The sequence below is a fragment of the Pseudopodoces humilis genome, chromosome 19, assembly GCF_049639895.1.
Source record: "Pseudopodoces humilis isolate 2021_Gansu_Grassland_sample_001 chromosome 19, ASM4963989v1, whole genome shotgun sequence".
In the NCBI taxonomy this organism is placed as follows: Eukaryota; Metazoa; Chordata; class Aves; order Passeriformes; family Paridae; genus Pseudopodoces; species Pseudopodoces humilis.
The window spans coordinates 727,438-751,763 of record NC_142218.1 but is presented as its reverse complement, the minus strand read 5'-3'; the positions used below and the strand labels follow the sequence as shown (position 1 = coordinate 751,763).

General features: G+C 50.1%; 1 protein-coding gene across 8 annotated transcripts in view; it reads right to left on the bottom strand.

The window, feature by feature from the left end:
* CHD6 (chromodomain helicase DNA binding protein 6) overlaps nt 1–24,081 on the bottom strand; it is an 87,557-nt gene extending 63,476 nt beyond the window's left edge. For 6 of the 8 annotated variants that reach the window (XM_088064726.1, XM_088064729.1, XM_088064730.1 and 3 more), the window contains exon 1: nt 23,924–24,080. The gene's annotated coding sequence lies outside the window, so the exon portion shown is untranslated. Of the gene's footprint in view, nt 1–17,777; nt 17,797–23,923 lie in introns of those variants that run through there. The other 2 variants (XR_015774192.1, XM_088064727.1) reach the window with 2 other exon arrangements.
* Between the last annotated feature and the right edge of the window lie 245 nt (nt 24,082–24,326).

Genomic DNA, 24,326 nt, shown 5'->3' with positions numbered 1-24,326 from the left:
GCCCAGGCCAGCTGTTAGCTCAGAGAATAGCTCAGATCAGCTGCAGAGGATCAAATAATTGCCCTGGGGATAGGAAATACCAACTATTTTCAGTTTTCTGGGAGCGCTGTTGGGCCAGGGGAGGCAGGGTGCTGGCCACCCAGCCCGGGAGGAGCTGACAGCTTGTTATACGCTCTCATTGTTGCTTATCCCAAAGAAAGGAAAAGGTTTCCAACAGGGTTTAAACCTCAGACTTACTTTTTTGAAATCATTTCCCAGACTGCAGTTTTTATAGGAAAATATAAAATACACAGATTTTCCACCCGAGGCTCAATCCTGACATGTCCCACCCCTCCTTGCAGAGCAGCAGGAAGCAGGTGCAGCCCCAGTGCGAGGGGCACACAGCACTGCTGGCCAAAGCTCTGAGGGGCAGCCGGGATCAGAGCTCATACCCCCATCACAGGCACTCAGCAATGTGCTCTTGGCTCCTTTTCCCTCAGATCTTTGCAGGGTACCTTTAAAAGACACATGAGATCCCTAAAACTGCTTTACAGGCTGAAAAACTACTTGTGTCCATAAAGAAGTACTGATGGCAGTATGAGATGTCAGATCCAGACACTACTGCCTCCATGCCAGAGCATTAGCAGAAGCATCTACTGCCCACCTCTCAAAGCAGCACCTCTCCCTCTCTCCAGAAGCCTGATTCCTGGGGTGCCCATGGACTTTGCTGTGTTTCAACCACACCATCTCACATCCCAGGAGGATATTTAAAGGACACTGATGGAAACAACTCAAAATGAAAATATCCCAGTAAAGGTCTAACAAGCACTATTAACTGAACTTCTGTAGGCAGCTATCCCACAGGAAAAATCCTGCCCACCAATGCCGCATGCTAGTAGCAATGCTAGAATCCAAATCTGAACCTTGGATGCAAAACTGGGAAGGAGCAGCCAGTCTGTGCTAACATCCTTCAACAGCCCTGCTGACAAAAGGCACGGCTGCCTGGAATCCCTGTGGAGAAAACAAGAAGGAAGGGGGAAAGTGGTTAATGTTTCCCAATCCCAGTCTGACTGACTTTGAAACAGCAGTTTTCCGACTTAAAAAAAAAAAAATCCAGAAATATGCACATAAAATTTTAAGGAACCCCAGCTCAACCCTGTTCTGCATCACTGGCAAGCCTGGGGAACAGGTCCTCCATGTGCACAGGACAGCTGTGGGAGTGGGGCTGTAACAGCACTCCCAGGGCACAGAACACCTGGCCTTGGGAGAAACCTCCCCCGGCAGCCCTTGACTGAGCTTCAGATGTGAAATTAAGATTAGAGCTGAAGGAAAGCCAAAATTCTTATCCTGAGAGGGGCAAGAAAGGCCTCACTAGAGGAAAGTAGGGGCTGCTAAAGACCTGAGTTTGCAGACACCTTCCTGAAAAATGACCTTGGCAATAAGATTAGGGCTGGGATAACACTGGGACAAATAAAGTCCAGAGCTGGAGCTAGAGTGGAGCTGCAAAAGTACATGGCAGCTTCTAAGAATGCTGGGCTGGGAGAAAACACTGGTCCAGGCAATTGATAGAAAACTTCTCTACAGCTTCTCAGGAAAATCAGGGCTCTGGCTAAGAAAAAGAAAACCCAGAGGTGCAGAGGCATCAGAGCTCACATGAGCAAAGAAGAAACTGCATGGCACCTCACCTGAGAAAAAGCCTTCATTAGGAAAAAAGCTGGAGAGCTCAGCTAAGGCTCTGCTGGAAAACCAGCAGCAGGGTCCAGAGTCTAACACTCATGTAGGGCTGGAAAGAAATGGCTAAAGGTAAAGAGGATGGACTGGGACATAGTTTAGAACGTTCCCTATAGCTCAGCTGGAAAACACATCAGGTCAGGGTCTGGGCTGAAAGGGAAGGTTACACCACACCTGGACCTGGGGAGAGGGGCTGCCACAAGACCCATGTGGGACACCTTTTGCCAGAAAATGGCTGCAGGCTCTTCCTTATATCACTTCTTCACAGTCCACAGGGAAACACAGGTTCAGGCTCAGAAGCAGAATGCCTGGTGTTACTGCTGGAGCAAAGCTGGAAAAGGGCTGCCAAAGACAAGTGAGAACAGCCCAGGGTCTCAGGATGAGTGAAAGCTTCAGTGTGTTCAGAGCCACAGGTTAGGGGTCTTTCCTGCAGTTCTTCACAAAACATAAGAAGCTTGAGTGAAAGCCAGAGCTTACAGCTGAGCCAGGGCTTCAAATGCCAAGCGGGAGCTGGCTGGGTCAGTTTTCATCCAGGCAATGGTCGTGGAGCCTTTTCAATTGTTTTGTGGAAATGTGAGAGCCAGTGCCAGGATTAGGGTTAGGGCCTTGAGAGGGATAAAGCCTAAGGCTGCACTTGGACTGTGGCAGGAAAAGGGCTGCCAAAACCAAGTGGGGGCTGCCAAGATACATGGGCTGATAGAACCCTATCTGGATTTCCAGCTCTAAGGCTCAGATGGAAAGCAAGAACTACAGCTAAGGCTGACAGAAAGTGAAAGCTTAGGGTTGCATTTGGAACAGGGTTAAAAATGGTATGCCAAAGATTATTTTAGTTTGTCAGGAGCCCTTGTATGGGAATCACCTTTTGTGCAGCAGTTCTTGTCAAAAGTTCAGCTATAAAATTAGGTTCAGAGTAACACTCATGGACAGAAGAAGCCTTGACATACAACTGAAAGAGGATAGCAGTGGGCTGCCAAAGCAAATTGGGGGCCTGCAAAGAAACTGTGGCTTAGAGAAACCGATGGTCTGGAAAATGGCTCAGAAGCCTTCTCTAGAGCTTCCCCAGAAAGGAAGAGCTAGGGTTGAGAGAAAGTCTGGAGTTGCAGGCAGAGCTGGGAAGGGGCTACCAGAAGGAAATTGCAGGAGACCCATGCTAGAAAAAGTCTCAGGTCTGCCTACACGGCTTCCATTCCCAAAAAAAAGGAAGACTAGAGACAGGACTGAAGGATGAGCGCTGCCATTGGGATAGGGCTGGAAGGTGGCTACCAAACACTTGGGATGGAGAAATTTTTATCTGTGCAATGTCTGGAGGTCCATGTCTCAAGCTCAGGAGGACAATGAGGATGAGGTTTCAGGGAAAGACATTTCTCTGTTTAAGGGAACACAAAGCCTGTGGTGGTGTGTCCTGGTTTGAAAGACAGGTCTCTGCCAAGGAAGGCAGGAACCTCCTTTGTAATGGAGAATATCACCTCTTTCCCTCCAAATTATTGTAAATTTGAGATTACAGGGCTTTCAGGCACAGATACGGGAAAAGGAATAGCAGTTCTTTACATGTGTGTGTGTGTGAGAAGGCAAACAAACAACAGCCCCGGCAGCAGCAAGGAACAGCCCCAGAGAGCCAGTCCCAGCCTCCTCCCGGCTGCAGGCACCTTCCCCTTTGCTGCAGTTCCGGGCACAGCCGGCAGGGGCGCTGCTGGCTCCCGGCCGGGCAGGGCGGGCGCGATGATTCCCCCGCGCCTGCAGGGGGCGCTGTGGCGCCAGCTCGGCCGCCTCTCTCCACACGGGAATGGCGGGCGGGCTGACGGAAGGGATGGACAAGGGGCTTCCTTTGGAAAGTCACGGCAAGCAGCCGGGAAGCTGAATGGACTGCAGCAGGACCCTCGGAGCAGCGGGCTGGGACGGCACAGGCGGGCACGGCAGGGGTGACAAAGACTCCCGAGCCGTGCCAGGAGCCGCAGGGTGTCCCGGCAGGTGCGGGGTGCCCGGAGCAGCTGCACGAGCAGCGAGGCTGGGCACAGGCAGGCGGGCTCCACACACGAGCAGCCAGAGACGCTCCCTCCGGGAAGGGGCCGTGAGGTCGGATGTTGGAAAGGTCCCAGTTCAGCAGCTGCTCTTGCGAGCAGAAGCTCACCCATGGTAAGGAGAAAGCAGTGCAGGACAGAACTCCGCAGTGGCAGCAAAATCTCCCAACAGCAGCAGCCTGCCCGTCTCACCTCTGATCCCAAGGGCGAGAGGGAGACAGGAGCTGAGCTTTCACCCAAAATCTTGTGGTAATCTCTGCCCTTTCCAAGAGAATTCCCCACAGCCAGCTGCATCCCTCTCCCCCATCTTGGCCACTTCTTTTAAGTATCCTTTTTATCACATCTTAAGCAACAAATGGCAGAATATTCCCTAAGAGGGGAAAAAAAATAAAAAAAGGAAAAAACGTCCAACATGGTGTCAGGCTCCTGCCCTCTTTCATTCAGGTGCAAAGCAGAGCAACAAACAGAACTTTTAAAAATCAAATGTTTGTTTTCAGAGGCTGATGGTGCGCTGAGGCTGACTGAATTTTTACAAGGACGGGTAAAAGATCAAAAATCTGTAACCTCTTTCTCAAAAACAACACCAATTCTTGTTGAAACCTTTAAAAGAGCCAGCTGGAGGCACTGCAAAGATTTGCACTGCAAAACAGTGAAAGCTAGACAAGGATTATTCGAGCTGCACAGAACAGCTTCATCACAAAGAGCACCAACACCACCTAAGACTGAATTACATTAAAACATATCTTGTGGAAAGGAGCTGTAATTAGACTGATCCACAAATCCAATAGTATCCACAGCCAGCAAGCTAAAAACATGGCATGTGTTAATCTGTACTCACAGGTTACGTATTCCAAGAGCAGGAAAGGGGATGCCTCTGCACCATTCAAGCTGCTCTCAGTTTGTCCTACTTGTCTTTTACGAGACCCTGCTGGTGGGCTCTCACATCTCAAACTCCATCTGGTTCTTGCAGTGCATCTCCAAAAAAGGCTACATACCCAATGTAATTCCATTGATCAGCAAAATACCTGACAAAAAGATGTTTCTCCTTGTAATATAACACATACACACAGGCGAGGGTCAGTCAAACACTACCGTTTCTCAGGGTCCTAACAGGATGACCACTTTGGGGGAATGATGAAGGGGAATGGAACTTGGATTCAGTGGTTGGGCCCCTTGTGACAAGTAACACCTTCAGGGAACAGCTCCAGAAAAGGGCAACAGAGCTGGGGAAGGATCTGAAGCACAAGTCTGATGAGGAGTGGCTGAGGAAGCTGGGGGAGATCAGCCTGGAGAAATGCTCAGGGAGGACCTTTGCTCTCTACAGCTCCCTGACATGAGTGTGGGGCCAAGGTGGACTCTTCTACCAAGTAGCAGGATATGAACAAATGGCCCCAAGTTGCACCAGGGGAAGTTTAGGTTACAGATTAAGGAAAATTTCTTCACCAAAAGGGTTGTCAAGCATTAGCACAGGCTGCCCAGGGCAGTGCTGGAGTCACCATCCCTGGAGGGATTTAAAAGACATGTGTCTTGAGCACCTGGGGACATGGTTGAGTGGTGGTCTTGGCAGTGTTATGTTTATAGTTGGGCTCAATGATCTCAAGGGCCTTTTCCAAACTACTTTGATTCTATGGTTCATAGGAAACCGTCAAACAGCCCCCAAAACCAGTAAGGCACATGGCACAAGTCAGAGGCCACCCCCATCTTTTTCCTGGGGACACATCCAGACTTGTTTCAGCCTTTCCATCTCTCCAAAACCTGCATGTACTCCCAAGATCCCCACACAACCACTGCCAAAGTCTGGGCCCACATATAACTTCAGACACACAAAATTCAACCTCTGAGCGCAATCTCTGACATTCTCCCATTGCAGACTTCCACCAATATCCCTTCAAGCATTCTTTGTCTCAAGATGTTTCAACAGCCCCTCAGTCACAGACACATCAAGGCACTTCAGAAAGGAAGTTTTATTCATAGCTTTTATCCTAAGAGCAACATGCATTTCCTGAAGGGAAATCTCATCCGCAGCATGGTGAGGAAAATGGGAGTCAACAGCTCTGAACACAGTCCCAATTTTGTTTTGCCTTTACTTCCAGGGTCCATATTATGTTCAAGCCTTGTCCTCCCTTCTCTTCTTTGACAGTTCAGGTGCCCCCAGGTCCCCCAACCCACAGCATAGGTGTACATGTCCACATGCCTTGGCTACAGCTTAGAAGCTCCCTCAGGTCAGCTCAGCCCCTGAGCTGCCCTGGGGCAACATGAGCACAGCCCTGTCTGTCCCTCCAGGTCACGTCCATAGACTTGTCCCCAACAGGCAAAATGGCCACAAACCCAGACAAAGCAGAGGCGCCAGCATCTGCAGAAACTAATAGCATTTACCTGAGAACACACCTTACAGCAGCAATTTTTTTTTACTTTATTAGAGCACATTCCTGTAGCACAGTGCCATTTTCAGTTGCCTGCAAGAGGCAGGTGACAGCCTTCTTCAAAGGGGAAAAAGCACCCATTTTATCTGTGGAAATAGGCTGCAGCTAGGAAACAAGTGCAGTTAAACAAAAATGAACACTCCAGATCCTTAATGATCCCCTTCAGAAGGACAAATAAAAAGGGGCATGTGGCTTTCTCCAAACACACCAGGACCTGGGATTCAAAAGAAAGCAAAGCTCATAAGCCAATAACCTCTGGAAGGACAAGGGGCACCCACAGGCCTGTGTGGGCATGTCCACCTATGTGCCAAAAACATTGGTGATAACCCATTTGGAAAACCTGCACTCTTTCTTTGCCCTTGCTAAACAGGAATTTTGCACTCAAGTCCCTTTAAAGCTGCTACTGCAAAGAGCAGAACCAGGAAACAGCCTTGGACATTGCAAACTTGTAAGCAGCCACATGTCGCTACACAGAATCCCAGAATGGCTGGAATTTAAAGGCATCTCTTCAGATCATCTTGTCCAAGTTCCCTGATAAAGCAGGTTTCACCCTGAGCAGGTCTCACTGGATTGTGAATAGGGAGGTTTTTAGTATTTCCAGAGGAGACTCCACTCAATACACTTCAATTCTGATTTTCAGCTCATACCTGTGGCAGACATTGAATGACACAACCAATCCACTCAGCATGCAGCACACACACATCTCAATGAAGTGATAAAAATCCAGCAAAGGGATCACACTTGCTTCCCAGCAGGTGTCTTGGATACTCCCCTCCCAGGCCAGAATTGAGTGCCCCTGATCCCCTGAAGCACAGCAAGCTGGGTCCAGTGGAATGACAGTCTGCCTTGCACCACTGCTGAGATGAGGAGGTCCTCCAGCAGATACTTCTCCTGCAAAGTAAGGACACACTGCCAGCCAGGACCACACAATGACGCTATACACACACAAACTGGGATCTGTGCCTCAGCTGTCCACCCTGACCTAAAAGTACATTTTAGTGGAAGGTGTTCCTGGCCATGGCAGAGGGATTGGAACTGGATGACCTAAGACTCCTTCCAACCTATTCTATGATTCTTTGATTTAGACATCAGCAGCTTTTTCAGCTGCTTTTCCTATGTAGCAGAATGGAAGCCCCTCTTGGTGGCTAATCAGTGACATTCAAGAGGAATAGGAACCCCACACTCCAGGCTGGAGACCCCTCTGCTTATTACAAACCAGAGAAGTGCTCTAATACAGTACACCTACTCCACACAGCCTCACTCACCCTCCAAGCTACCTAGCACTAGCCCACTGGATAATGACCTTGTCTTCCAGCCCCCTGAAGCCAGAGGGTTCCCCTTCCCAGGTGCAGGAACAGCACCTGGCACACCCAAAGCAGGGTCAGGGAGGGGAGGTGCCAAGGACAAGGTCTCACTGCAAGCAGCTCTTTTGAGATAGAGGGAGGTTAGACACTTCTTGATGCATCTATCAGTAGACTGCTGGTGACACTTCCTTCAAGGTGAGGGACACAAGCCTTGCTTACCTCCTCAACATCAAATAGCCCTTCTCTCTCCTCCTTTCTGTAGTTCTAAATAAAAGAAGGACCCCTTGAAAATACAGATATCACACAGGCACAGCACTTTGTATGCAGCCCTGAAGGACAAGCAGGAAGATAAAGAATTGCATAGCCATGCCATGAAATTACTGATTTTCAGACAAGCAGGTCTGCTCTGCTGATGCACCTCAAGAAGTGCCTAGGCACAGCTTGAAGGAAAAGAGATTAGTCAGGGGTACCAGGTCCAAACTTGTTGCCGAGGCCTACAGGCCGGTAGCAAACCAGGCTCATGGATGGCAACTAGCCCAGGGGAAGTTGGGTGGCTCAGCACTGCCTTACTCCTCTGGTACCTGAGGATGTAGTAACCTGCCCTGACACAAATACTGGCAGAGGTCAGAGTACAGATTGATGAGGAGCCTTAGAAATAAGAACTGCAGCAGATCCCACAGACACAGCACAAGAGCCATGCTCAGTCCTGCCAGACAAAGGCAGCAACAAAGGGCACCAGGCAACAGGGCAACTGAGAGCTTTCAGAAGCCTGTCTTCCAAGTAAAGAACCTTGGTCTGTGTTTTGCTCCACACACCAACACCTGTGCCAGTGTCAGCAGCTGTCCTTGTGTGTTCACACCATCCTGGAGTGGTGGGGACACCCCACTGCATCACAGAAGCTGCAGAGTAGCTCTCTCAAGGAAGAGGTGCTACTCCAGGCCTGGCTGCCCATGAGTTGCTCTACTCTCCACCACCTGCTGTCATTGTGGGAGCAGCCCTTGGCTCAAACACAGAGCAGTGTCTCATGCCTGAGAACAAACCCGACAGCCTTGAGGAAAGGAAGTAGCCAGTAGCCATTCTCTACCATACAGGGATGATGTGAGCTTTGTCATTTCTCTGTCAGGGTCAAGCAACACATTGCCTTTGTAGAGATGAGACATCAGTACTACTGCTCTTGCAGGAACTCTGAGAGTCCTGATTTGAGGGCAGAGGCAGATGAATAGTCTCAGTATCTCATGGTGTACTCCATCCCACAGCCTGGAGAGCCTCACACCAGCTCACTGCCCAAAGCAGGTGTACGGGACCAGACTTGACAAGCAATTGAGAATCATCCCCAAAGAAGCCAGGAAGGGTGCCTGCATCTGCCTGAAGTCAGCTGAGGGACATAAGGACTGGTCATCGCTTGCCAAGAGGTTTGCTGTGTTCCCCTGCTACTCCTGGCCAATCACTGAGAGAGCTGTGGAGTAGCAGACGACAGATCAGAATTGATAGGATCTGGCAGGCTTTGCCAGGCGAGCCGGAACAGAACACCCCAGGCCGTGGCAGCACCTCCCCATCAGAGGAATCTCCTCAATAGCTTTGTAGTTGGTAAGGCACACAGCAAGTCCAAGGACAACAAAGCAGGGCCTACGCATCAGCCACCCTCCCCACCTGATGCATCCACACTGCAGGTGAGCAGCAGTGAAGGACTCACAGGTCTGACTGGGACAGACCAAGAGCAGAACCTGGAACCTGTACTGCTCTCCCTGGCTTGGCTACCAGTCTTCTCTGAGACCAAACAGCAAAGATACACATCTGAAGCCCTCTGGTGCTGTTTGAGCCTTGTTACCTTATCAATCCCTGTTCCTAAGCAGGGCTGCACAGGCACGTCTCAGCCAGCAGAGCTGCCGGAGCTTGAAACTTGAGTGTCTGCTGCAATCCAGAGGGACTCAGGGAACTACATTCCTGAGGGCTGCATGGAAAAGAGGCTCTGCAGAAACATCTCCCTGCCAGCAGATTTAGAGAGATGCTCCCATCACTCGGGGAGTTCCAGGCAGGGGAGACACACACTGACAACGCAACCGCCTGCAAAACACTAGAGGCAGAGCTAGGGGAGGGGTGAAAGAGAACCAGGGCGGGAGAGCGGCACTTCTCTCCCTGGCTCCTCCCCAACAGCTCTCTGCAAGTTGAATCAAGGAGCGCTGCATGGTCCAGCAAAGCCTCCCCCAACAGGCAAAACAGCAACCCGGATGGCTGCTCCTCCACAGCACACTCCATCACCGGAGAGCATCTCTGCAGGATACTGTCTGAAGGAGGTACCTCGTCCCTGTCAGCAGCTACCTGTCTGCAGGCTGTCACGCAAGCAGCCTGGCAGGCAGAGCACAGCTCTCTCCTCACAGCCTGCTGCAGCAGGATTTATTTATGTGTCTGCAGCAGCTCTGTGCCTTCACCATGGGAATCCAGGCTGAAGCTCCATTCGTGCCGAGTGAGAAGAAGCCTCACCACACAGCCTCAGTGCAGCCCGGCAGGCACAGGGCTGCGGGGGGCACAAGCCCCTGGAAACGGGCCCGCTGGAGCGGCGAGCTGCATTCCCAGCCTCCGCAGTGCCTCCCCCACATCCTGCCTCCAAGCCCTCCACTGGGGGTAGAGAATGCCAATCTCGAGTTGTAATTTTTCCAAGTTAAAAATAACCCAGTAGTTTAGCAAGAGAGGAGCAGCAGCAGCGATGCAGGGGGCTGTGGAGTCTGCAAGCTCACTGCCAGGCAGCAGAGCATACATTCTCCTTCCCAAACAGAGGCTGTGGGGAAGCATCTTCCCAGCTCTGATTACACAGCTATAGAAAACAAGATTCCCTCAGCATCTCATCTGGAGAGGCTTAACCAAGCAGTCAAGTAGTCCTCATTTCAGAGCTGCTGTAACACTCCATGGCACCATGGGGGAAGAAGGCACAGGCCCCACATTCCTGAGCAGAACCAATGGTAGGATGAAGAAAAAAGGGGAAAGAGTACACAGAGGTCCAATTAACCCAAAGTAAGGGAGCAAACATGAATCAGGCAGGTACATATGTCCAGGACAGGCACCACCACACCAACAGCCAGCCCCAAGGGACATAGCCATCCTGCAAGTAATTTTCTGTACTCAAAATATTTTAATCTTTATAAAAAGGAGGGGGTTAATGAACTGTGTTCTCTGTGGGGCCGGGGGAGCCCAGAGATCTGCTGATAAGGACACCAAAAGCACATGGCAAACCTGCAGTACCTTCCAAGGACACCCAACTCTGCCACCCCACAGGCAAACGGGCAACAAGATTTTGACAAGCAGGCAGTAAATCAACAAAACCTCCTTGCCACTTGCTCCCTTGGAAAAGGAATATGGTGACACTGCACAGCATTCCCTTCCAAAAAGCCTGTTCAACACAAACACTCTGCTCCCAAGCTCTCAGCCCTACATCAAGAGCCACATCAGAGACCCCAGGGAGACACCTGGGCTTGTGCATTGCCTGTCCACAGAGGATGCTCTGTTGGCATCCAGCAAGCAAGAGAGCACATGCAGGTTGGATACAGCCCCCGGTAATGCAGCTTCAGTCAGTTGCACTTCATGACTCTCATGACAAGCTCACGTGGCAGAACCAGCAATAGCTCCTTTTTGGAGGGTTTGCAGCTCCTAACCCAAGACCATAACCATTATGACCTTCAGCAGCTGCACAGTGCCAGAGGGCTGAGAACCAAGGGCTCACTCAGAGTCCAGTGAGCACAGCAGTGAGCAGGAACCAACAGCACAAGGGAAGAGAAAGCAGCAGAATGGCTAAAGCCCCTTCAGTTTGTTCCATGAAGGCACATCATGAACAAAAAGTCATGCCTGGCCATTCAACATGCAAACAGATGCTCATCAGCTTGCTGCTAAAGAGAGGGAAATCACATCCGAGCTCATCATAAAATGTATTTCCCTCATCATCTTCATTAACAGCCCAAAATGAGGGAACACACCATTCCAAAGTGGCACAGGAGTTGCAAGGTGACTGTCTGCAGAGCAGGGATGCACCCAGCACCCCTGTATCCCCTTCTCCATCATGGGGGATGCACCCAGCATAAGCTTTGTGCCCTTTCCCACATCATCATCCTGTTACCCTGGTATGCAGGAGCTACCAGCACCAAGATAGGTTTTTCAAACCTACTGTGTCTGTTGTCTTCTGATCTGCTGGCCAAGAGCCTGACTCCAAACAGTTGCCCATAAGCCTCAGGCAGTGGATTTTAATCCTCAGCATCAGAAAGGCAAAAAAAAACCAACCCAGAGAAAAACCAAACCAAATCTCTACAATGCAGTTCCTACACAGTCAAGGGAGAAAGGAGACAGGCACAGCTTGCCCAGGCTCGTAGCCAGCACCCAGCAGGTTGGGCTCCCACAGGGGAGGCTCTTGACCACCCTCAATGCCAAAAGGCATGATTTCATGGGCAAGGATGCACTGGTGCGCAAGAGCATGTGCAGCACTCCTGCACACACAGGGTCCACAGCAGCTCCCTGCAGAGCAGTATCCCACCAGCACAATTCATGTGCCTCATCAAGAGCATCCCCAGCTCAAGCTCCTTACCCATCAGCAAGGCCCATTCCACATCACTGATGTAGCACTTACCAGACCTCTGCTACCCATGAAACACAAACATGCTCCAGTGTGGCATCCAATCCAGGTCACCACACAGCCCAAATTAACTACCCTGTCTGCCAAATCTTAACAAGCCACTCCTCCATCACCAGTGCCAAATCTTCCTTCCACTTTATTCACCAGCCCCAGAATGCACATCAGCAAGCCAAGAAGAAAGGCCATGAATGGAGTGTCCAGGCCTTCCTACTTTTTCCATCACACTCCTAGCACCTAATTTCCTACTTTAAAGTAAGAAAAATGCAACATCCACATGCTACAGGAGAGTCCTGAGCTCCAGAAGCCAATAAAGCCTATGACCAAGTGTCACTTCCACAGCATCCAACAAAGCTCCCCCATCCCTCTGGCACCCTGCTGCAGGCCAGAGGCAGCCACAACCACTCTTCTGGCCTGTGGAGTCAGAAGCTCACTGCTCACAGCAGCTCAACACAGTGGCATGACCAGCTTGCTGGCAACCAAAAAGATGCCTGGTGGGCAACTCCTCTAAGCCTGGGACAGTCCACCCAATCTGCTCCTCCACAAGGCAGCTTCAGCTACCAAAGAGGCTGTAGAAAGCCTCTGGTCAGAGTGACAACGTTTTAGATGGAAGCGCGCAAAGAAGCTCTGAGGACACACACTCTCAGTGCTGGAAGCAGGCTCTCTTCCCTGAAGTGCCTGGCTGTTACCCCTGGGTAGAGAGAGAATTGTAGGCTTAGCTCCTGCTGGCATCCTGAACCAGAAGTAACGAGGAGCCAAACTTCCCAGTAGTGTAAGAAAAAAGTCTCTGAGGAATTACTGGGCTCAAGGGAGCACAGGGGTTACTGTCAGCTGCTTCAGAGGCTTCTCGCATCAGGGCAAAACATCCAGCTGCTCTCCAGCTACCAGCACGGATGTAAAGGTTTCAACAAAAACCAGTGCCCTGTGCACTCTGCACATTTTCCTGCTGCCTTTTATGTCTCACACGAGTGCTCAAAGCTTAGCTAAGTCCGTCTCCAAGGTCACTGTCCCTACAAAGAAGCCACCAAGCACATTATTTAACATTTATTAGTAAGAAAGGTGTACAAAAGCCAGCCCAACCAGTAGGCCTTGGGATTGGAACATTCCAACAGCCTATTCAAAGAACATTTTAGAAGGTTTGAGAGCTTTACACCAAACTGCACCAAACTCATACTACCTCAAGGCAGATGGCCAAAAAATGAGATGGCATTCCTGAAAGTACAGATTTTCTCCTCTTGCTGTTGTTAACATCCTGCACAGCAAACTCAAGCTGTCAGAAAACAGCTTTGCCACACTGCAAACAGCTCCTCAGAGGCAATCATAACCCTTTGTGCCTCTATTTTCTAATGCTAGAATAGAGATAAAAAAATCAACATTGACATCAGGGCTACTGAGAAGGTGAACAAACATAATGCACCTCAAGAATTGCCTGTAGACACGTGAAGGACACATCTGACACCCTGAGCAGATTTTGTGCTGAGAAGGTACAGCAACACTGGCCACAGCCCCAAATAGTGATGGAGACCCCACTGCAGAGTCCAGTCATGCTGAATATCATTTATTCAGGAATTTCTGCAATTGAAGCTCCCTGCCACAGACTTCCACAGTGGACCACTCTTACTCCTACTAGTCATTCACCTGATGTCCCCACATCTCTGTTTGCTGCTGTTATCTGCTGACTAAGATATTCCCCATTGTCATGGAGTTACTTTACCTTTAAGAAAGTTTAAATTGCTGGGAACTGCCTGGAGTCTTTTCTCCTGACCAATTATCGGTCATTGCTGAGAATTGACAGCAGTTTAGGCCATTGAAAAGTGGGATCAACTTGTGAACCCTACCTTAAAGTGTAAAACCAGAGCTCTCTTGGTTCTCTTTGTTTCCTGGCTGGGAAGGGTGGCAGAGCTCCAGGCCTCCCGTTCCCTGCCCAGGCCATGCGGCCGGGCGGGGACTGGGCTGGGCCCAGCGTCTCCCGGCCGGGGGATGCGGGCCCTGCGGAAAAAGTTTTCTCCGGGCTCCGGCCAGGCAGGGCTGAGCCAATCTCTGGCTCGGCTGCAGGTTTTTTGCTGTAACTAAATTCAGAAAAGAAACTGCTGAGTGAAGAAGGAGAGAGGCTCTAGACCTGCAGCAGGCTGGGCGCGGCGACTACACTCTCCAGAGCAGCCATGAGGAACTTTCCATCACAGACGGCTCCAGCTCCTGCACCGGCCGAGGCCACAGAACTACCTACAACAGCCTGGGCAAGATTTTAACTCTTTCATTTCCCAGATGAGGCTTGCGGATTAATCTTTTTATCCAGAGAAAAAGAGAGTGATCAACATGAAAAGAGACTTTATAAAGTACCAGTGACAGGAAAGAAAAGAAGCTTCAGAAAAGGTAGAGAATTAAGAAGATGCTTTAATTAAGCTGAAATATCTTTCTGTTAAAACTATGGAAATGGACAATAAGGTCTTGAAAACACTCCTTTAATTCATGACAGTAAATAGGGAGGAATAGGGTGTTCAAAGTGTAAATTTTGAGTAAAAAGGTAGAGTAATTATGGTACAGTGAAGTGCTGGAAGATTTGAAGCCTTGAGAGGCAATGAGAAAACTGTTTTCTAGTGAAGCTCACAGAAACAGATGAAGAAGACTTTTTGCCTTTGAATAACTTATCCTTAAAAATCCCATCCCTAGACCCATGGCCCATACACACTTGAGAGTGATGTGAAAATGGGAGGAGTGGGCTCTAATAACAGCAGCTCTGGGCAGCTAACATTAGAGCAATGGAAAACTATAACAAAAATAGTTTTTCTTGTGAGAAACTCCATAAATTAACAGGAAGAAACTTCTGTTTCTCTATAAAGACTGGTGAAAAGACTGTAGCAAGAATTGGGACTGTTTTAACCATCAAAGTTCCAAAGTTTTTGTCTCTTTTGTCATGTGAACAAGGGAATAGTGGGTAGACAAGGGATGAAAAGGTTTTTCTGGAAGTTTATTCTGGTGTTCTTATTGTAGTTTGTCAATAAACTTTTCTTTTTTTTTCCTTTTAAGTTTTATGCCTGTTTTGCTCTTGTTCTAATCCATATCTCACAGCAAGAAATAAGTAATTTTCTTAGTTATTGGTTTAAAACCACGACACCCATTGTTCTCCACCTATAATCACGGTAAAGAAAAAGGGTGAAAGAAAAAGTTGGGGCACTCCTTCCAACCTCCTGCTTCATCTAATGACTAGCCCATGAGAATGTGCCCAAGGAAATACATCCAAGGAGCTGAATGAAACATGGCCAAGTCACCAGCAGCTGGGCCACAGGAACAAAGTTAGCATTTTAAACATTTCCAGGCCCTCACAACAGGATGGATGCCACTGCTTTGTCAAATGCCTCATCTGTGAATGGGTGGCAGAGTGGCAAGGGGTGTACAGTGCAGGAACAGAAGGGAACACGGGGCCAGCCTTGCTTTGCCAACCATGGCAACGTCTCAGACCACAGCTTGAGTGAGCATGGGCATTGAAGGCTGATCCCAAGGTACATCTTAGTGTGTGATAAGTGAGCAGCTCTTCCTTGGGCCAGGCAGCACTGCATCCTGGTCCTAGGGATCTCAAAAAACAGGTGATAAAGGAAACTCAGCTTGGTCTATGCTTTCATACACTGTGAGGGCTGGGGGGGCCTAGAAGGGATCTCCAGGAGCAGAAGGATATTTTGCTACACTGCTCACTCTCCAAGCACAGGACAGCTCCAACATCAGCTTACAGAGGCCCCTTGATTGATGCTGCCCTGTTGGAAAAGAGCTCCTGCACCCACACAGGCTGTACCTGTCCTGGTAGCGCTGCAAACCCAGGCCACCCATTCCAGGTCAGGGCAGAAAGGTTGCCTGGCAGACCCCTGCCTGCAGCAGGGCCAGGTACTGGTGGAGCCAAGCTCCCAGGAAAATAACATGCCAAATAACCATGGTCTGAGAGTTTTTGTATGCTGTAGGGAGGTCCCACAGCTCATGGCATTTGTTCTGCCTGTACATCCTGACAAAATCTAGCAAACCTCTCTCCAAAATAGCAACAGACAAAATCTGCTGTTTTCCAGGCCTGAGAAGGTACTTTGAGAGAACAGTCTCTAGAGTTCAGATGCTATCTGTAATGAGACATTCTTCTCAACCATCTCTGTTTCCTTGCATTTGTCTTTTACACCATCCCAAGAAAGACTAAAGTATGGAAGGCTGAGAGCAGCACCAAAAAAATTCTTCAATTCCTCTTGTGCAAATGCTTGGGGTTCTGTGATGCCAGCTCCTTTGCTATAGGCAATATATATATTTATAATACATAAATATATATATAATATATATAATATATACAATATAATATATACACTATAATATATAATATATCTAATATATCTAATATAATATATCTAATCTAATAAATCTAATCTAATAAATCTAATAAATCTAATATAATAAATCTAATCTAATATAATATAAGCAATACACTTGGCTAGCCCTTTTAAATGGTGAGCACACAAAGGCCTGCCCAGACACACTGCAAGTGTGCACACTTGCAATATGCAACATGCACACTGCCTGAAGTGCATATAGAGAGGTAGCTCCTTCTTGCCTCAGCTCATAAAACGCTTTAGTCAGAGACGAGCTCAGAGAACAGTGAAGAGAGCATCAACCTTGTCAGGCTGGAGAGCCACAGCTGCACGAGTAGGGAATGCATGGGCAGGAGGGGTTCCTGCCTGAGGATACCAAGCTACTGTCACTAATGCTGGCTGCATAGTCCCATGTTTGCAGAGTCCCTCCTTCCAAACAGAACAGGAACCCCAGACCACACCAAGCTTTTTCCAACAGCACACAGACAGAGCTGCTGTGACTCTCTCCTGGACTCAAGCTGCATTTATTCAGGAAACAGATACAGAAGACACCCTGGACACTCCTGGCCAACCAGCACCATCATCATGGGGTCAGCCAGCGGGCAAGCACCTGGCATCAGCTGCATCAAGCTACCAAGACACCCTTGCCCCTGTCTGCCTGGCAGGTCTGTAGACATTAGTCTCCTCTGACATGTAATAATGTGGAAGCTAGGTAAGCAAACCCTGGACAGAGCAGAAGAGCACAGCTCCCACAGACCCATGTCCTAGACCATTCTTACTGCACATACCTGTCCAAAATCCAAACCAACATGGTTTCCACATCTCCTCTCCCTCTGTACTTGGATAAGCCACTCACATTCTGAACCCTTCCTTCAGCAGGCATCTCTAGAGGAACAATCATGCAACAAGGTCCAGAAATCCACTTCTGCTCTGTGTCTGTCTCCCTCTTCCAGGTAAGGGTGACAGAAAGAGCAGGAAGTAGAGCTGGATACAGGAAAGGGTTTAAGAACACTGTCCTCAGCTCTAATGCCATGATCCACTCAGCAGAGCAGCCAATGGAGAGCCTGTCTAGAAACCAGACAGCAGTATGTGCAGTTGCCCACATTTCCACACACAGCATGTCCTGTCAGATGTGGGTACAACCATACCTATTCAAACACATAGGTCCTACAACCTGCAGAGCCACACCTCAATTCAGGGCCCTTAAAGAGGGCCCTGAATTGAAATTACAAGCCTCAAAGAGCCAGTACCCACAGTGACACACTCCTTCCTTTGCCTTCAGGATTCAGGACCCTGGTCCTCACACTCAAAGCACAATGTGGGACTAGCACAACTCCAAACCAGCAACTTTGTTCCCAGACAGAAACACTCACCCTCCAGAACAAGGAGGTGGAAAAGTCACTGTGACTGGCCCACAAATCTGCAACCGCAAGCCTCAGCACCTTCACAGAAAGCACAAGCCTTGCTTCAGCCAGCCTCCCCGCAACATCACTGCGCAACAAACAGAGCACAGTCTCTACTGTCTGCGGTGGAGGAGAGAAACCTGCTTTTATATATGCACCAAAGTGCATGCCGGGAAAGGCTCAGATACTCTAGTGAGGGGCACCCTGCAGGGACTGAGAAAGATCACTGAGAAACAGAGCTTTGCTTGCCCTAAAGCAACAAGCAGAGAAGCATACAAATAGGAGGGATCGGCTGTGCATTTGCACACCCCACTGCACTCCTTCCGAGGCTAAGCAAGCAAAGGGTACGGCAAAGATGCACCAGGCATTTAAAGAAGTCATCAAAAATGGCTCTTTTCAGATCCTCAATTAACAGACACTGAACACTCAAACTTCATTTTATCTAAAGTATATTCTAAGTTCAACCAAAGCAGATGAAAGATTGTAGGTTAAAAAGTGCTCTGTGCACAAGACCTAGATCAAGGCAGTGGCTCACACAAAGACAGCAGCTTTCACAGCACATCTATAGCAAAGCACTAATGTTTATTATTGTATCTAGGACTAACTTTAATTCTGTCTCAATGCACATATATAATAAGACATTAATGTTTCTTGAAGAGCCAATATTTCACCTATCTATATGTCAAAGAAGTGGAAGTCCCCTGTAACTTTGCAGCACCCTCATTCCTGCATGTAGCTAATTGCTAGTGGTGAAATTCACCTTCCAAGGCAGCCATACAGTGTAAACTGAAGTGCAAAATGAAACTATGTCCACAAAACAAATACCTGTTCTCAGTGCAATAGAGAGCAAGCACAACTCCCAGCAGTGGTTGCTAACAGGGAGGGCCTGGTGGCTAAAGTCCCTCAATTAGCTAAAGTCCTGCTTCTGCCTTCAAGGAAATACAAACAAGGTATCTCCTGGGGAAAGAGGTGAGGGCCTTACATCCCAGGAGGTTTTAACCCTAAAGACAATAAGTTCTTTCTCCACACAGGTCCACTGATAGCCACAGGGACACAGCTCCCCCCAGCCTTCTTCACCAGGCCTTTGCACAGGCCTTTTGCCCTTCCCACCTCTTTTCCTGTGCCAGGGGTCCCAGGCTGTAATTCAAACAAATAATTTAGGACCACATCAGATAGAGAAACAACCTTGCCCATTCACTGCCTACCTGTCCCTCCCTTGCAACAACAGGCATGTGAGCAGGACATGAAGCCAGCTCAGGGGCCTAGAGTAACACCAGACCCCTGATACAGTCTCCTACTCTAATGCAAAACAGGGCTCCACTGATCCCACACTTTTAAAGATACATTTAGAAGATACTCTGAAAATTGACACTGACAAGCATAACTTTTCCCTGCTTTCAGCACAGTCACCCCAAAAGGAAACAATTAATTAGTGGCATTTCAACCCAGACTTCCCATCACAACTGGGCCAAATGGCAGAGAGAACCAGAACCAGACAAGTGTCAGAAAGCTTCACCAGAAGACATATAAACTTAATCTTACCAGGAAAAACACAAACTAAAAAATTCCCAAACACCACAGTAAAACAAACCATCCCAAAACAACCAGCATAAAGCTTGGGAAAATATGAGCCTTCAGAAGGCATGCTGTACCTCAGAGGGCAGACATTCATAGTATCAAGAAGCAGCATCCCTCAAGGGGAAACCAGGGCTGGAAAATATGATGGGCACCCCACAGCCAAGCCAGCATCTCACCCTCACAATAACACCCGCACTCCTTGAACCATACCCAACACGCCTCTGCAAGCACATTTCTAACACCCACACAAAAAGCTAAGAGGGACTGGGACTTGGTTCCCATGCTTCTCATTTTCTTTTCTGGACTAAAAAAGAGTGTTTTGCTCCTGTTAGAGCAAGATTTATACTCACTACAGGCTGAGAATGCCTTGAGATAACAGGCTGCAGTATGGAAACAGCATGCACCCCTTCACATCAAGGCAGTATTTCCTCCACAGAGAGAAGGTCCTCACACAATGGATGTGTCAAAAGCTCCCGTGACCCCCACTTGGTACTAATACAACTCAGCACCTCTCTAAGCACTGGGCTCAAGGGAAGCACAGAGTTGGAGCGCTACACTCAGGCACAAACTTCTCCAGCTTTTAGCTGACTTCCAAAAGAGCCAACTGTGCTCAGGCATTCCCTAGAGCACAGTCATAACCTTTCCACAGATATCTGTCAGGGACTGGCCTTAAATATTAAAGCCCAGCCACAGTGTCTCAGGTATACCCTAATTCTTAGGCTGACTGGACACATCCAACATAACAATGCTAAAAATTATTAGCCACATATTGGCGGATTGCTAGGCTGCATCCCAGATTTTCCCATATAAGGGAAAGTTGAAGGCATTGTCCTATCACATGGAAAACATATTGCACCAGCCTGAGATATTAGGAACAAAATCAGAGTCTCCTCATGTCACAAGCTGACACCCAGAGAACCACAATTTTCCCTTTTTGCTGCCCGGTTGATCAGCTTTCCCCAGCTCTGTTATTCCACCAGAGGCTGATGCCGGATGATCACTGGAGGCTGGGACAGGCATTGCACACACAGCCCGGCGCTGTGCAGGGCTCAGCACTTCCTTAGAGGATTTTGGTCCCACCACCACCATGCTTGGCGACACAGGCACTGACACCTCTCCCACAGTCAAGGGTAATTCTGTTTTCATGGGTTTTTAGGGTGCTGAGAACCCACCACACAAACCCTGCATGTCACTAACACTGTGCCACAGCAAACATTACTGCCTCACTGCATACAGACCCTTCATCCTCACCATCTTCTCTCCCCTTGACAGCACTTGTTGGCCTCCAGCAACCATTCTGCCTCTGATTTCATAGATCAGGGTAGGACCACCAACACCAGAGACTGACTCGACTGTCCCAAGCAGGAAACTGGGGATGAGCAAGGAGAAATGCATTCACTGCTACTTGCAGGAGCAATGAAACAAGCCCTCTCAAGTGCCCCAAGGCCCAATGAGATGTTCAACCACTGAGCTTTAAGACAACCTCAGAGCAGCCTCCCCATGCTGCTTTCCAGACCCAACACTGGAGTCTGCATTCCCACACCAAGGGCTCACTCTCAGCACGAGGCTGATCAGCTCTTCCCCCTTAGTGAGGGTAAGCTTCTCCTGCACACTGATGAGGATGATATCAGCTCTTATCTGCACAAAGCCCAGACAGGCCAGGACACCACAGCAAAACACAAAGGCCCAGTCTGGCAGCCTCCCAAAAAACAAGTCTCACAAAGTCACCCAGCTCACAAAAACAAGTTCACATGCTTGTACAAAGCCTTCTTGAAATAACACAAACCACTACAGTGAAACTCTCTGTATTATCCACCTGTAGAAGTTTATGTGTTTGGAGAAACTCTTGATAAAATATTAAAGATCACTCAAGGAAGACTGGATCTTAAAAATTATTGTGCTTTCACTTTTGGGGTGGAAGGGAGGGGCAGAAATCTACTTCCAGCTGAAGAAACGCAGTAAAAAGAAGTAAGGAAAACTAGACACTCTTCTGAGAGCCTCCTCCACCAAGTCACTAGAAATCAGCAGACCCCAAAAAGACCCACAGCACTGACCCCTGGATCTGACACTGGACCACCTAGGGCCAGCTGCTCAAAGACAAGCAGCGTGGTCCCCTAAGGTCACCATGCAGGACAACAGAGGAAGAGGTAAACTCAAGCCATTAAAAAGGCATATACTACTAAACAAGACAGCAGCACTCAGAGCACAGTAAAAAGGTCCCTGACAGCACTTTCCAGGACAGATGTGCATTATTCACAGCTGCAGCACGGATAAACACTGCAATAGCTGCATTAGTGTAAGATTCACACAGGGTACCCACACTGGCCGGCAGTAAGGGGCTGCAACTGCCTCCTCAGGGACAAGGCAGCCCATGCTTCTGCTGGGAAGAATGAGAATAAAGGAACAGGCAGGAATAAGCAGCCATGGCTGTAGAGTGGGCTTCAAACTTCATCAAAGTGCAAACAAACCAACATCACTCAAAGTCCTCTCCTTGACTTCAGCTTTCTTTGAAGACTAAAAACATGTACTTTCAGTTCTGCTGCATAAGGCACACACATACATTTTGACAGGATCCAGCTCTCACAGTTACTGTGTTTTCCAGCTTGACACACTTGAGGGGCAACATTCAATGAGCTTCACCCCACTGCTGTCACACAGCCCATCTCTGCAGTGAAGGCAGTGCAGCAGTACATCCAGCACCCCTGAAGGACCTGCAAGAACAGGTAGCTGTACCAATTCAGAGACACAGACTGAATAAGCATTCCCAAAGACAAATTTCTACTTTGTAGTGGAAAAGGAAGCAATTTTCTGGGAAGGAACAATGGTGCAGCCCTAAAACAAAACCAACCCAGCTCAAGGCCAAAAGCCTTGAGAGAGAAACAACTTTTTTACTCCAGGAAGAATTTACTCCCAGAGCAAAACATGCTGTTATTGCTTCATACTTCTACCATTTTGACCAAAACTACAATTTCTCTGCAAAGGGTAAGCAGAGTTCCTGCATGAAGGAGCACCTTTTCCAATCCCATCACCTAAATGGGGCCCAAAAGCAGCAGCAACACTTTACAGCAGAGAAAACACTCTGAGAGCTCAACTCACTCCACAGCACTTAAAGGGATACACTGCAAATGATGGGGTCAGGGATAAACATCTAACAAGACAACAGCACCAGTCTGCCCTGCAGAAGCCCTGTATCAGGGAGGCCTGTGACAGCTGCAGGTGCTGGAGGCTTCTGCCCAGTCCGTCAGACGCTGCACAAGCACAGCCAACCATCTCCATCCGTCTCCCCTCACTCTCCAACCTCAAGAGCATTTGCTGCATTTCCTGAGCAGGATGTAAACAAGAAAAAAGACTGGGCTTTTGGCTAGAAGCATCCCGACTTCCTGAAGAAACAAAGCAAGCGTTTTTCATAGCAAAATTACCAAAATACTCTACCATATCAAAGGCCAGCAGAAGACCAGACAGAACATGCTCTGCATGTGCTGAGACAGCCTGCCTGGACCCGCGGTCCTCGACTTCACTGCGAGTTCAGTGTAGCTGTCAGCAGGCAAACCGAGAATCAAAGGGAGATCCGCTCTCAGGCGGCTGCACCCCCGCAGCAGCAACCCGAGCTGACGATTTCGCTTCCTCCTCCCGTATTGTTTGCGTCTCCTACAGCCTTCATCCTAAAAACCTCATTGATCAAGGCTAAAATCCACCTCCATCGCCAGTGAGCGCCACTGGCGAGCACAGGGGAACCCCACCGTGCGGCCACCGACACGCAGCGGGCTCGATGACTGCGGCGAGACGCGGCTCCACCGTGACTACGATGCCTCTGCTGTGACATGGCTGCGATGTCACAACTGATCCGCGTCTGCTCCGCGCGCAGCGGGACGGAACCGCGGTGACAGGGCCGGGCCCGTGGCCCGGCCCGGTGGGAGCGGCCCTTCCACCGCATCCCCCCGCGCCTGGCTCAGCGGGGCCAGACAGCGGGCGGCTCACGCCCCGGGGCCTCCAGCACGCAAAGGAACCCGCTTCCCCCCGACCGCCAAGTTTAAAGACTTAATTATTGATATTCTTGAGCACCGCAGCAGAGATGCCAGGGGGGAAGTGCGCCCCGCGGGTGAGCTCCAACACCCCGCACTCGGGGGGACCCGCTTCCCCCTCCCTGGCCGGGAGGAGCCTCCGCGCAGCGCTGTGGGGAGCCCGCCCCGCCTCCGCCCCCGGCCCCGCACGTCCCGGGACCCGCCGCCGCTGCCGGCCCGCAGCCGGCGGGGCCCGGTCGGGGGCGGGCGGCAGGGCCGGTGGGGCGGGGTGCGGCTCCCCCTCCCCGCTCTGCCGCGGCCCGGGGGGCGGGGGAGGGCGGCGCGGAGGGACCCGGGGACACCGCCGCCCCTCCCCGCGGCCGGAGCCATGACAGGGCCGGCGCCCGCCCCGGCCCCCGCCCGCCCCGCGGCCCGCGCCGCCGCCGCCGCGTTCATTCATAGCACCGCCCTGGCGCAGCCCCGCCGCTACCCTGGCCCCGCCGGGCGGGCGAACCCAAAGTTCGGGGCAGAACTTACCCAAAATGGCTCCGCAGCCGCCCCAACACAAACAGCTTTTATTTGGTGAAGTTTAGCCCAGCACCCTGCAAGGACACCCTAACCTCGCCCGGGCCCGCCCCCGCAGCGCGCACATTGGCTGCCCAGAGCCGCGCGCCGCCGCCAATTGGCAGGCCGGCCCGTCAACTGCGCGGCGCTCGCGCCAAGCTTGGCTGCAGCGAGCCCGCCGCTCGCTCCATTGTGCTCCTGTTTGCACCGATGAGAGCGCGGCGCTGATTGGCCGCGCCGCCGCCCCCGCGCGCCACCGCCCCGCCCACGTGCTCCACGTCCGCGCCCGCCGAGCGTTGCCCGGATGTGAACCGGACCCAAGCCCCGCCCCGGGATCCGCCCGTGCCACACCGCGACCTGCCCCGCCCCGCCCCGG